The sequence below is a fragment of the Hipposideros armiger genome, unplaced genomic scaffold (assembly GCF_001890085.2).
Source record: "Hipposideros armiger isolate ML-2016 unplaced genomic scaffold, ASM189008v1 scaffold_581, whole genome shotgun sequence".
Taxonomy (NCBI): Eukaryota; Metazoa; Chordata; class Mammalia; order Chiroptera; family Hipposideridae; genus Hipposideros; species Hipposideros armiger.
In genome coordinates this window covers 701,210-713,068 of record NW_017731931.1, presented here as the reverse complement: position 1 = coordinate 713,068, position 11,859 = coordinate 701,210, and the positions used below count along the sequence as shown (strand labels likewise).

General features: G+C 52.9%; 1 protein-coding gene across 2 annotated transcripts in view; it reads left to right on the top strand.

The window, feature by feature from the left end:
• Positions 1 to 6,280: 6,280 nt before the first annotated feature.
• The window catches only part of KCNA10 (potassium voltage-gated channel subfamily A member 10), an 8,389-nt gene continuing 2,810 nt past the window's right edge, over positions 6,281 to 11,859 (top strand). The window contains exon 1 of one of the 2 annotated variants that reach the window (XM_019624152.1): positions 6,281 to 6,365. The gene's annotated coding sequence lies outside the window, so the exon portion shown is untranslated. The remainder of the gene's footprint in view (positions 6,366 to 11,859) is intronic. The other variant, XM_019624153.1, reaches the window with a different exon arrangement.

Sequence of the window (11,859 nt, the reverse complement as noted above, 5' to 3'; positions counted from 1 at the left end):
ACCTGGGGCTCAGGGAGGATAAAAGAATTGCCCCAAGTCAGCCAGCAAGTTAACAGCAGAGTTGCCCCAGGGCGTTCTCCACTTGTCCAATCACACCTCTAATCTGACACCACTGAGCCATTATCTGGAGGTGCTGCCCTTCCTGTCCCAGCCTGCCATGGTCTGCATGGGTCCCAGTTTCTACAGCCTCCGTCTCCACAGCTAAGCTACCTGACCCTACTAGCAGCCTCAGTCAGGCCACAACTAACCCTCACCTGGTTCCCAGGGCCTCCGTTCATGACCAGGAACGTAGCCAGTGGCCACTTCCTCCAGCTTAGGGGTCTGCCTGGCTCTTGCCAGTTCGTGCTCACTCAGGATCAGGAATCAGAGATACTGCAATGCTGACTCCTGCCTGGTGGCGCCACCTGTGCCCGGATTCCATGAAGACTCTGAGCTGTGCCCTGTGGGGACACCTAACCTCCTGTGCCCAGCCTCCAACATTGACTTCTTAGCTGGAGTTGCATGCCTCTCAGAATTCTCAGCATGACATTCTTCCTAAAACTGCTGCCAACCTATCCTACCTCAGTTGGTGGGTTTAGTTCCACCAGCCTGCCCCAGTCTGCCCCTTTGGCGCCAGTGTCCAGTCCCTGAATGAGCGGGGACAAAGCCCCAGGCCTGACTGGTCCATCCCACACCTTCAGGGTTCCAGGGCAGTAACTGTGATATGGTGATGTGAGTGACACTCAGTGCAGGACCCTCTAAGCCTGCAGCCCTAGCTCCCAAGGTGCAGCCTGCAGGGCTTGGTCAGCTCCCTGTGATGTCACCAGGCTGGAGACAGCTCAGCCAAAGGCTGCTGTAGAACAGTCCTGCCCAGGGAAATCTGGAGACCTTCCATAACTCACTGGGGGACCTTGAGCAAGTCACAGCGCTCTGCCTCTGTGTAACTAAGAAGTTAGGACCATTGACTTTCGAGGCCTTCTTCTAAGTCTCTGCATCTATGAACCAGTGGTCATGATTCCTAATCGCTCTCTCCCCTTTTTTCCATCCCCTAGGACATGGTCAGAGTGAGATGCAATAAATGGCTACAGTCAGCATTGTAGTAGACAGTGACATTCACCCAAGCCCAGAAATGTCATGCACAACCTGGATGCCACCTGGCAGCGCTGCTGGAGAGGGGCTTCCTGCCTGGAAAGGGCTGCAGCAGACCACTCCTGACACCTTCCCCACCCCCACCCCCATTCCAGAATTCTGAGTCTCAGGTTCTGCACCTCACAGAAGAGGCAGGAGCAAGGTCCCACAGGCCATGTCCTGTGACTGCTTTGTTCCATTTCGTCCTTGCGTCACAACAGCCTATCAAGGTAAACAGCAAACTCCCCTTTACGACTAAGGAACTGAAACTCAGGAAGGTTCAGAAATGCCCCCAGGCCATACCACTACAATTGGAACCCAGGCCTCTCTGAGTCCAGAGAGCAGTTCTCCATTATAGATGCTGCCTGGAAGGGACCCTGACCTCATTCATGTAGGTGGGACATTCCTGAGCTTGGAGTTTCCAAGGTAAACTAGGTTATCGCATGCCTGCGGCCTTCCTGTACACGTGCTATTTTGCATATGCCTAGAATGCCCTTCTCTGTACCCTTTCTTCCACTCCAGAAGCAAAAGCTCTTCTCTGCTTTGGGCGGTCCCTTTTATCTTACAAGTGTCAGCAGCTCAGACTGCTCCTGAGAGATCAGATCTTCCCCGCCTCTCTTTTCTCATCTCCCTCCTCCACCCCAACCTAAGCTTCCCTCCTCTGAGCTCCCTTGCAAAGACTTCTATTCTTTTCCCAGGCAGCAGGCTTAGAGCTAGGTGCTGTGCATACAGTAGTCATCCAGTCCTCTCAGCATGCTGCGAGGTGGCTCCTGATATTTCCAAGTCATGGCCCCACCTTTTTGCCCCCCTCCCCCCACTGCAGCTCTGTCTCCACAGCGCCAGGCACACACGAGGTGCTTGTATGAAGAGAACCTGCTTGCATGGCTGCCTATCTTCAGGTGCTGAGAGATGGAACAGGTCCACGCTGTGGAAATGAGCCCGAGCCATGCAGACCTGATGGTAGTTTGTTCTCTGACCTGCAGAAAGTGCTTTCTCTTCACTTCCGTCCTTTGACTCCCCTCCTCCTGCCTCCAGGCTGCCTCCTTCCTCTCTCTCTGCCAAGTCTAGTCCCAGGGTACACAGTTGGGGTGACGGAGGCTCCCCGGAGGTGGAGGTGTGCACAGCCTTGCTCATCCTTTTGCCCCAGAAACTGGAGCGTGGCGGGTTAGGTCAGAAGGGCAAGCCCAGGCCAAAGCCCGAGAGGCCCCAGAATCTGATAGGGGAGCTTGTTTTTCATGGCTTGGTGTCCAGTTGGTCAGATGGAGGCCCTGGGCCCCTGGCCCCTTGGCCCTGCTCCCAGCTGGTGGTGGTAACAGAGCCAGAGGTCAGTGGAGAGCAAGGAGATCAGGTTCTTCGGCAAGGACCCAATGGGACTGCGTCACTGAGCCTGCACGCTGGGGAGAAGGGGACCAGAGCACATATCCAGGTGGGGGGGGGGGCCAGGGTGACCAGGAGGCCAGACCTCAAAGGGAAGCATGGGAAACAGTAAGGACTTGAGCCAGTGGGCGTCGGATTGTGCTCCAGGGAGCTGAGAGGTTCCAAGGAGCAGGGAACTAAGGGGCGCCAGTGGGCAGGGGCAGGACCTCCCCCCATTCCTAACTCAAGCAGAGAAGCTTCTTCATCTGTTTTATACATTAGACTTTCATGTAAAATTTTCTTTGGAAAAAGGAAGGGTTGTGGTGATAATTGGGGGACGGAGGGGGAGAGAAGGGGGAGGGGTGGGGTGGAGGTGAAGGGAAGGGGGGGATCCCCCTGTCTTAGATCGTAGATGCCCTGTGTCTTGGACCTCAGCTCCTTCTTCCTTGCTGCCCAGTGAGGTAAGGAGATGGCCAGCAGGCACCCCCGTTGGTGACCAGTGCACACCATCACTCGACAGCCTGTGTGGCCTGTGTAGACACTACCTGACTCAGACCCCTCTCTTCCTCAGCACGCCACACTCCAGTCTTCAGAGAATTGCTCTTCTGGGCTTCACACCATCGCACTGAAAGGTCCTCGTTCGGTGGAATGCCTTCATCACCCACGTGTCTTTTTCTTGGCCTGGAGTACTTTTCCTTTAGCTCATACACTTTGTCTCCTGGGAGCTCTCACTGACTTCCCCAAGCAGAGTGAGTCCTCCAGACACCCACACACCCCTCACCCACCTGCTGCCTGCATGCCATACACACTTCTAGCACAGAGGGGGAGTCTCAAGTCTAGATTCACATTTCAGCTCTGCCATGTCAGGAGCTACTCCCTGTGACTCCATTTCCCCAAACTTGAGATAATACCAATACATGCTACTGTTGCTGGGAGGATCGAATGAGGTACCATTCCTAAAGCACTGGGCCCTGGGCCTGGCCCAGGTCAAGCACTTAAGAAATGGTAGCTGCGGGGTGGCCGGTTAGCTCAGTTGGTTAGAGCACAGGCTCATAACACCAGGGTTGCCGGTTTGATCCCCACATGGGCCACTGAACTGCACCCTCCACAACTAGAATGAAACAACCACTTGACTTGGAGCTGATGGGTCCTAGAAAAACGCACTGTTCCCCAATCAAAATAGAGTAAAACTTTGGATTGTGAACATAATTCGTTCTGGAAACAAATTACTCATATTGCAAGATATTACTCGTTTACCATGTTAAAATGTATTAGAAATGTTTGCTCATCTTGTGGAACACTCTCAAACCAAGTTACTCACAATCCAGTGTTTTACTGTATATTTTTTAAATGAAAGAAAGAAAGAAATGGTAGCTGCTGTAAATATTCTCATGGTCCAGTGAGTTTGTGTGACCAGCTCCAAGCTCCGTTTACTGCACCTTTTCCCCACAGTGACTTTTGCACAGACCAAATACACTTGTGTTTTTGTCTCAATTTACTCTTTTGAAAAGAATGGGAGGGCAGGGCTGGCCGAGTGGCTCAGTTGGTTAAGAGTGCGAGCTCTGAGCAACAGGGTTACCGGTTCGATTGCCACATGGGGCAGTGAGCTGCTCCTGAGCTGAGCTGCCGCTGAGCTGCCAACAGGTTGCAGGATGGCTCAGCTGGTAAGAGCACATGCTCCTAACAACAAGGTTGCCGGTTCGACTCCCGCGTGAGATGGTGGGCTGTGCCCACCCACAACTAAGATTGAACACTGCACCTTGAGCTGAGCGGCCGCAAGCTGTCAACAGGCAGCCAGATGGTGACTGGGCTTGGAGCTGAGCTAGTTGTGCCCTCCACAACTAAGACTGAAAGACAAGTTGGCTGTTCCCCTTCCCCAATTCCCCAACAGTTCCCCTTCCCCAGTTCTCCAATAAAATCTTTAAAAAAGAAAAGAATAGGAGGGCAGGTTCCTGCACTGATGAGAATAGACAAGAGATGCAACGTCAGGAAGGGAAAAGAAATGAGAAAGCTGAATTATTTTTTTTAACTTTTTTTTTTTTTTTAAGATTTTATTGGGGAATTGAGGGAGGGGAACAGCGCTGGGGAATCAGGGAAGGGAAACAGACAAGTTGCTGTCCTTTTGTTCTTCAGTCTAGTTGTGGAGGACGTAGCTTCACTGGCCCATGTTGGTGTTATCATTGCACTCTTCCCCGGTGAGGCAGTCACTCGCCGGCCATTGGACGGCCACTCACGGCAGCTCACGAAAGCTCACAAAAGCTCATGCCTGCTGCTGGGCAGCCCCACTGCAGCCTACGCCATCGCCAACATCTCACGGCAGCCCAGCTCCAGGTCAAGCTGTTGTTCACCATCTTAGCTGTAGAGGACAGTGTCACTGGCCCTTATGTGGGATCTGAACCGGGGCTCTGCTGCTCAGAGCTGGTGTCCCAAGTCAACTCCTAACCAATGCGCCACTCGGGGGCCCAAGAAAGGTGAATGTTTTTAATAGTTTTATAGCAATCATTTTTTTTCTACCCATAGAAAGCCCTGCTTCTCAGGCAGCACTTATGGCATTGTATTCTTTAGCTGCGACCCTTACGGTCCTATCATGTCTCCAGGCTGCCTTGCCAACCCTCCATGAGGAACAGCAAAAATATCTGTTATCCCAGGATGGCCCAATATACCCACAAGAAGAGGCCTTCATGGAGTAAAGGCATTGTGCATCCATGGACCCCAGAAAGCAAAAGCCCTAATTTCCAGCAGGTATTTCCCCATGCTACACATTATCCTAAGTGTTTTATAGGTATTAATTCAGTTAAACCCCACAGCAACACTGTGGAGGAGATACTATTATTCTCATACCCATTTTATGGATGAGGAAATGGAGACACAGAGTGGTTAGGTAATTTGCCCAAGGTCACACAGCTTATAGCTGAGCCTGGATTTGGACCCAGGCAATTGGCTCCAGAGCCTGTGCTGAACCATGGTGCTGTGTTTCCTCAGAGAAATTAAGGGATATGCTCAAGGTGACCAGCTAGTAAATTTAAAACTCAACACCAAGTCTAACACCAATGTAATTTTATTCCAATTCTCTGCCTCTCTAAATAGAGTCTCTCAGGATAGTGAGGGCAGAGAGTACAGGGGAGGCCCCTGTGGGGATGAGGGGTCCTCTCTCTGTGGAGGGAGTCCTCCCTGACACTATCTCTCCAGGTCATGGGCTTCCCAGGGACCCTGGTTGGAGTTGGAGAAAGGGTCCTGTCCCCAGTGGATCAGACCGACCTTCTGTCCCCACAGGTTCAATGGGACTGAAGAAAACCCCCTACCTTGGCCCTTCTCACAGACAGGTGGGGGAGGCCCAGACAGAGGCTAGGGCCCCATCATAAGAACCTCAATGCCAGCGGTCAGCCACTGAGCAGCCCAACAAAACCAGGCCTGACTTGATCATCTGCTTATGGGAAAGGTCTTCTACACACTGGGGGTAAGGATGGGAGACATGAGCCAACCACCACCACCTTCTGTGCCTATGTGTGATCACCAGCTTTCAGAAAAGACCTCCTGGGTCAGCAGCTAATTCAGCATCTGGGTCAGTATCTGATCTGTGCACTTTCAGCCAACAAGGCAGAGGGTTGTCCTCTTCTGAGTTCGCTCTGCCCGTGTTCCCCTGCACCCTACACCTGCCCACCGACCCTGACTGGATCCTCTCTCTCGAGCTTCCTTCAGAGAGAGAGAAACATCAAGGGTGATCCTGTTTCACAGAAGGATAGTATTTCTGAATCCCAGGCATCAGCTGGCAGACTCCTTCCTGCCAGTCCTCCTGTCTGCCCTGAGACCAGCAGATGGGCTGTGGAGAGCTGACCCAGCCAGAGCGCCAAGGCCCACACAAGGCGAACCAGGAGCACCTCTTCCTCCAACTGCTCCTGCTGGTGAGTTCTTGGTCACATTTCCCTTTCACCCCCACTTCAGTCTCTGCAGCTGGGTTTTAACCACCATATCAAAGGGCCCTAAGCATCTTTCCCCTCGAGTTCCTCAATCATTCTGGGGAGACTCATATCCTTGTATCACCCCAGTACCTCGTATGTTGCCTTGATCATAGAAGAACTTCTGTAAATATTTGTTAGATAATTCATTGGTTGGTATACAAAGGTATGAGCTAATGACATGACGCACACACGGCGGGATTGCGGGCTTCTGCCATGTGGGTTGGGATAGGCGGTGAAAGCTGTCTAAGGTGCCGGACAGAACACCACAGAAGCCGTCGTCTATGCTCCTGGCTGAAGCTCTGCTCCTGCCTTCTGGGCATGGCAACAAGCATGAGCTGCCCAGATTAACTCGGCCCCCAGCATGCTCTCAGGGAGGCACGTAATTCTTACGGCCGCATTCGTAGCTCATGTAGCTCGGAGACTTCTAGAACACTAGCGTCAATCCCCCACCTAAGCCTGGGCCTTGTCTTTGCGCCAGAAGATCCCCACCCACTATGCCCATTTCTGGTCCAGAAATTCTGGAGTCTTCTTGGTATTAAAGGAGGCCCAGAGCCCCACTGCTCAATGCCCCACGTAAGTGCCAGCAGAAGAGAGGCTGGCATTTGGCCTTTTTGTTGTTGTTGTTGTTCGGTGCTAACTCTTAGCCACAGGACCTGCTTCCCAGCCCTGGTTTGCCTGTGCAGGAAAGGATGGTGACGGGGACAGTGTGGTAGGTGACTGCCAGATGGAGCACGGCCACGCTGTTTCTTCTTCCCCGGCCCCTGAAGGGTATCACATGTAACCAAAGACCCAGAATTGGCTGCAGAGACTAGATGAGGCTGGGCCCCCCCACACACACACAGCATGGGAGTGAAAGAGGCGCACACAGTGGCAGGCTGGGGAGGGCAGGGGCTTTGATCTGGGTGTGGGGGAATCATGCAGGGATGGCTGTGGGCGGGAACACCTGCTCACCACAGGGGGAGGCCGTGGCAGCAATCCCGGCAAGAGATGAGGTCTGAACAGGCTGACACTGAAGGAGGAGGGGAGGGCAGGGGCAGCGAGATGGGACCTCATGAAGCCAGATCCCACAGGATTCGGAAGCTCATGGGGTGTGAAGGCTGGGGAGGAGGAGGCCTTTACCTGAACAGAGAGCCAGACTGAGGCACAGACTAGAGGACGGATGAGGCAATGTGAGCTCAGACAATCACAGGGGCAGCAAAGGCAGGCGCCACTTATGCTCTCAAAATCGGGCCAAGGCAAGGCAGTTATTCCTGGAGCAGCCAGGCTGGTTTCCTAAACAGACTATAGCCAAACTTTATGTAGCACTCACCAGGTGTCTGGTGCTGTCCTAAAGGTTTTGCAAACATTCACTCCTTTAACCATCTTGACAGACCTACGATAGAAGTAGTCTACCCATTTTACAGGTGAAGAAACTAAGGCACAGAGATCAAATGACATGCACAGAACTAGTTGGAAACAGGCTTGCCGGCTCCAGAGTCCATGCTTATAACCACTGTTACAAGGCAAACAGAAGGCAATGTGAGGCCTTAATGGTGCCCGAAATCTAAAAGTCCAGGAACAGGCCCACAAGCCCTGTCTCCTAGCTGACTTCCAGTGCTGGGAGGGAACTGTTCCCGCCTCCATGGTTAATTGCTATGGTTAAATTGTAAGCCCTGATCTTCCTGCTGGAATGCGTTAGCCTGTGATCCTTCTTTTTACCATCACTGCTGTTGCTGCTCAGGTTGTAAATGAAAGCTGTTGCCCGTGTCATTCTGTCTCTTTAGGACGACAGCTCTGTCCTTGAGCAGTCCATGCAAGGAGAGAGACAGACTGCCCCTGCTGTGCCCACCCAGCTCTAACAAGGAAGAGAGCCATGTGACGGGCTTCCATAGCCCCGCCCAACCCTCCTTGTCTTCTTTCAATTGTTCCAAGTAACAGAACATCCTCCAGTTCCACGAGGCAGACAGACGAGATGGGGGGGCGGGGAGATGAGGGCACACCTGGAACAGAATCCTCTGTGAACGTGGGCAGCTACTGGAGCTGCAAGTTTGTGCACGGGAGCCCACTTGTGTGTCTCTGCATGTTTGCACACAAGTACACGTCCATCTATGTATTGGGTGTTCTGGTAATTTTATGTGCAGCAAGTATGTGTCTGTGACTATAAGTATGAAAAGGCACCATCACATGTAGATGTGTGTGTGTGTGGGAGGGGAGTGTACGCCCACGTGACTGCATGCGTGGCCATGTATGTATCCGTGTCTCTGTGTGTGTATGTGTCCTGGGCAAGTCCCCGGCTAAATGAGAATGGGTCACACAAGGTGGTGAACCCTCTATTGTGCAACTAAAGGAAACCAGGAAGAATGTTGGTTTTGAAATGAGAAAACTTGGGTTTGAGTCACAACTTCATACCTGAGTGACTTGAAGGGCCTTTGGGCACCTTTCTAGACCTCAGTATCCTCATTCATTAAATACAGAAAATGACCCCTCGCTACCTTAGGGGCCATTGTGAGGCTCAGATCCTGTGCAGAAATGCCTGGCCAACCTGAGTGTGGGAGGCTGGAGTGGACAGGAGGCAGCAACTTCACCTCAGGCAGACAGGCTGAGAGTACAGGCCACACACGTCCGTGGCCTCCAATGGCCCAGGGACGCCTGTCCTCAGGCTTCCAAGCAGGCTCAGCCTAAGCAGGAGTGGCCTCTGAAAGGGCCGGACTGCTGTCCTAGCATGGGTATGACACTCACAATTAACCAGGAGAGAGAATGAAGAAATGGCCGTCCCACCCCAATCACTGACTTGGGGCCCCGCTGATACAACCTACCAGCATTCGCTGAGCACCTGACGCCTGCTCTTTGTGGTGTCACTTCCTCACTGTACACTTATGGCAGGTGTTAGTAAGGCCATTTATTCTGGGTCACATAGACACTAAGTGTCCAAGCCAGTACTGACAGCTAGCTGGCCCTACCATCTGTCCCAGAGCCTGAGCTCTTAACTAGGATGGACAGCCTACTGCAAGTTCACTACGGGCCGATTTCTGCAGCCCCCACCCCAGCCAGCTAGCGGCTTTCACTTCCTTATCAAGTTCAGGCCTCCTGGCAGGATGCTGCTCTTGGCTTTGAGCTCTACCCCTCTGATGCCTCCAAGGCCGCCATTTCTACCCCCTGCCTTCTGCCCAGGAAGACTGAGAGAGCTGGGTACTTGTGGTCACCTCCCTGCCATGAAAGGGTTAGGACAGGCAGCTGAGCCAGTCTTGCCTAACACTGCATCTTACTATTCCCCAGTCGGGGAAACTGAGGTCCTTGAAGAGTAGGGCAACACAATCCCAACCACTGGGAAGGCAGAGAAGAACAGAATCTATATTCTTTGGGCCCCTGAGGCTGGGCTAGTAGTTCAGGGTGAGGGAAGAGATGGGGCTTGAAGTGAGGGCCAGGCTGAGACCTGGGAAGAGGCAGGCAGGTGAGAGAGCTGCCCTGGAGGGTGAGTCAGCAAGACTGGAGGCCTGACTGAGTGAAGAGAAGAGCGGATGAGAGGCAGCACCCCAGATGGAAGGAGGGGGCCCTGTGGAGACATCTACGCAGAGTGGACCAGGAATTGGGTTCAGTAGAACCACAGCGCCCTCTTCTGTCCAGTCCTATGCTGAGCCAAGTTTGGCCTTTCAGCCATGGTCTTCTCCTTCACTCAACAACAGGCAGTGGGAACCCACCCTGTGCCAGGCCCACCTGCCCATCCCCTCTTTCCCCCACCTGCTGCCAACCCTGCGACACCTGAGCTCGTCCTCTGTGCAGCTGTGTGTTCCTGTCCCTGGGGCTCTCTGGGCCTGAGGTGCAGTGCACATAGTTGTCTTCGTATATGATAACTTCTTCCAGCCGTCCTCTGACTCAGAGATGACTCCAGCCTCACCTGAGTCTGTAGGAGGTGTTGGGGTTGCTAAGCAACCAAAGGTGAGCATGAGAAAGGCCATGGGAGGGGCTCAGGGGCTCAGGACACTGATGCTCAGTGTAGTTCTGTGACCTTGAGAGGCCAGACCCACAGCCTGGTGCTCCCAAAGACTTCTGAGGCACATCTCCTCTGGGAGAGGCACAGAGCTGAGCCTCCACAAGGCCCTGTGTGCAGGAAGCACCTGGTCTCGGCCAGGAAGAGACCACCAGCTCCACAAAGCCATGTGCGGCAAACATGAAGTGCTACAGAGCGCAGGAGGCAGCTGGGGTCACTGTGGGTTGCACCCAGCATCCAGGGGACGCTTCCCAGGACAGGCAGAAATGATAGCGGTTCCATCTAGGAATGCCTGCTATGTGCCAGGCACGCTAGTCACAACATACATTATCTTGTCTTCCCCCGAGAACACTGAGGGAAGGAACGATTTGACCCATTTAAAGAGGGAGAGAGTAAAGTTCACAGAGGTGGTGATTGGTCCAAGGCCACATACCCAGTGAGCACAGAGCTGAGATTCAAACCCAAGTCTGTCTTGCTTTGGGGGAAGGGAAGCGAGCAAAGTTCAGAGAGGGGCAGGTGAAGGATGCACTGGGGCCATGAGTGGACCAGCCTGCCCCCATGTACAAAGATGCTGAGGGACCTAAAAACAACAAAGCTCTGGGGACATAAGACATGGATCAAATAATATTGTGCCAAAACTTTGTCTAGGGTGTTCGCAGGAAGGCAAGAGCACCTTCACCTGGTGTCCTCAGGGAAAGATTCATCTCCAAGTGAGGTTAGAAGTAGGCATGCAGGTGGCAGGACCTGCATAAATAGTGACCTGGAAGGAGTAAAACAAGTATGTTTGGAGGGGAGAAGAGGTTGTTTTAACCAATGAGCTGTCTCAGCGCTGGCAAGCACAGAGATTATGGGTGGAACCAGACACTGTAGACGATTCTTGAATACGATGACCACTTCAACTATGGAGAAGAGTTTGCCCTTGAGTACTGGTAATTCTATTGAAGCCTTAGACTACTGGGCAGAGGAAAAGATGTAGTTAGGACTCAGGGAAAGCCATCAAGAGCCCACACTCTGCAAGCAGAGCAGACTCCAGGACCCTGCCCAGTGCAATGGGTGCTGGCCCCCAATAATACCTCAGCCCGCAGCTCCACCCCCACTGGGGTACCCCACCCTAACCAGAGAGTCCATCTCCTCCCAGGGACCAACGTGAGACAGAGGAGGGCAGCCCGGGAAAAACCAACTCCAGTCTTGGCTCACACAATTATTGTTATTTAGTCATGAGATAAGTGAATGTGAATGTGGAATCACTTTGAAAAGATCACAGCGCTGTCCACTGTAGGCTATCATTGTCATCTGTCCATGAAACTGCTCCCAAGGCTGTAATCACTACAGGTGTGACCTCTTCCCACCCTCATCCCCAGCCTGCCTGGCTTCAGAGCTCTTGAGTTGAAATCGAAGCTTGAGTGGCTCTAAGGAAAGAATCTTAGTCTGTTTGTGGAGATCCAAACCCACTCCCCTGAACCCCACCCC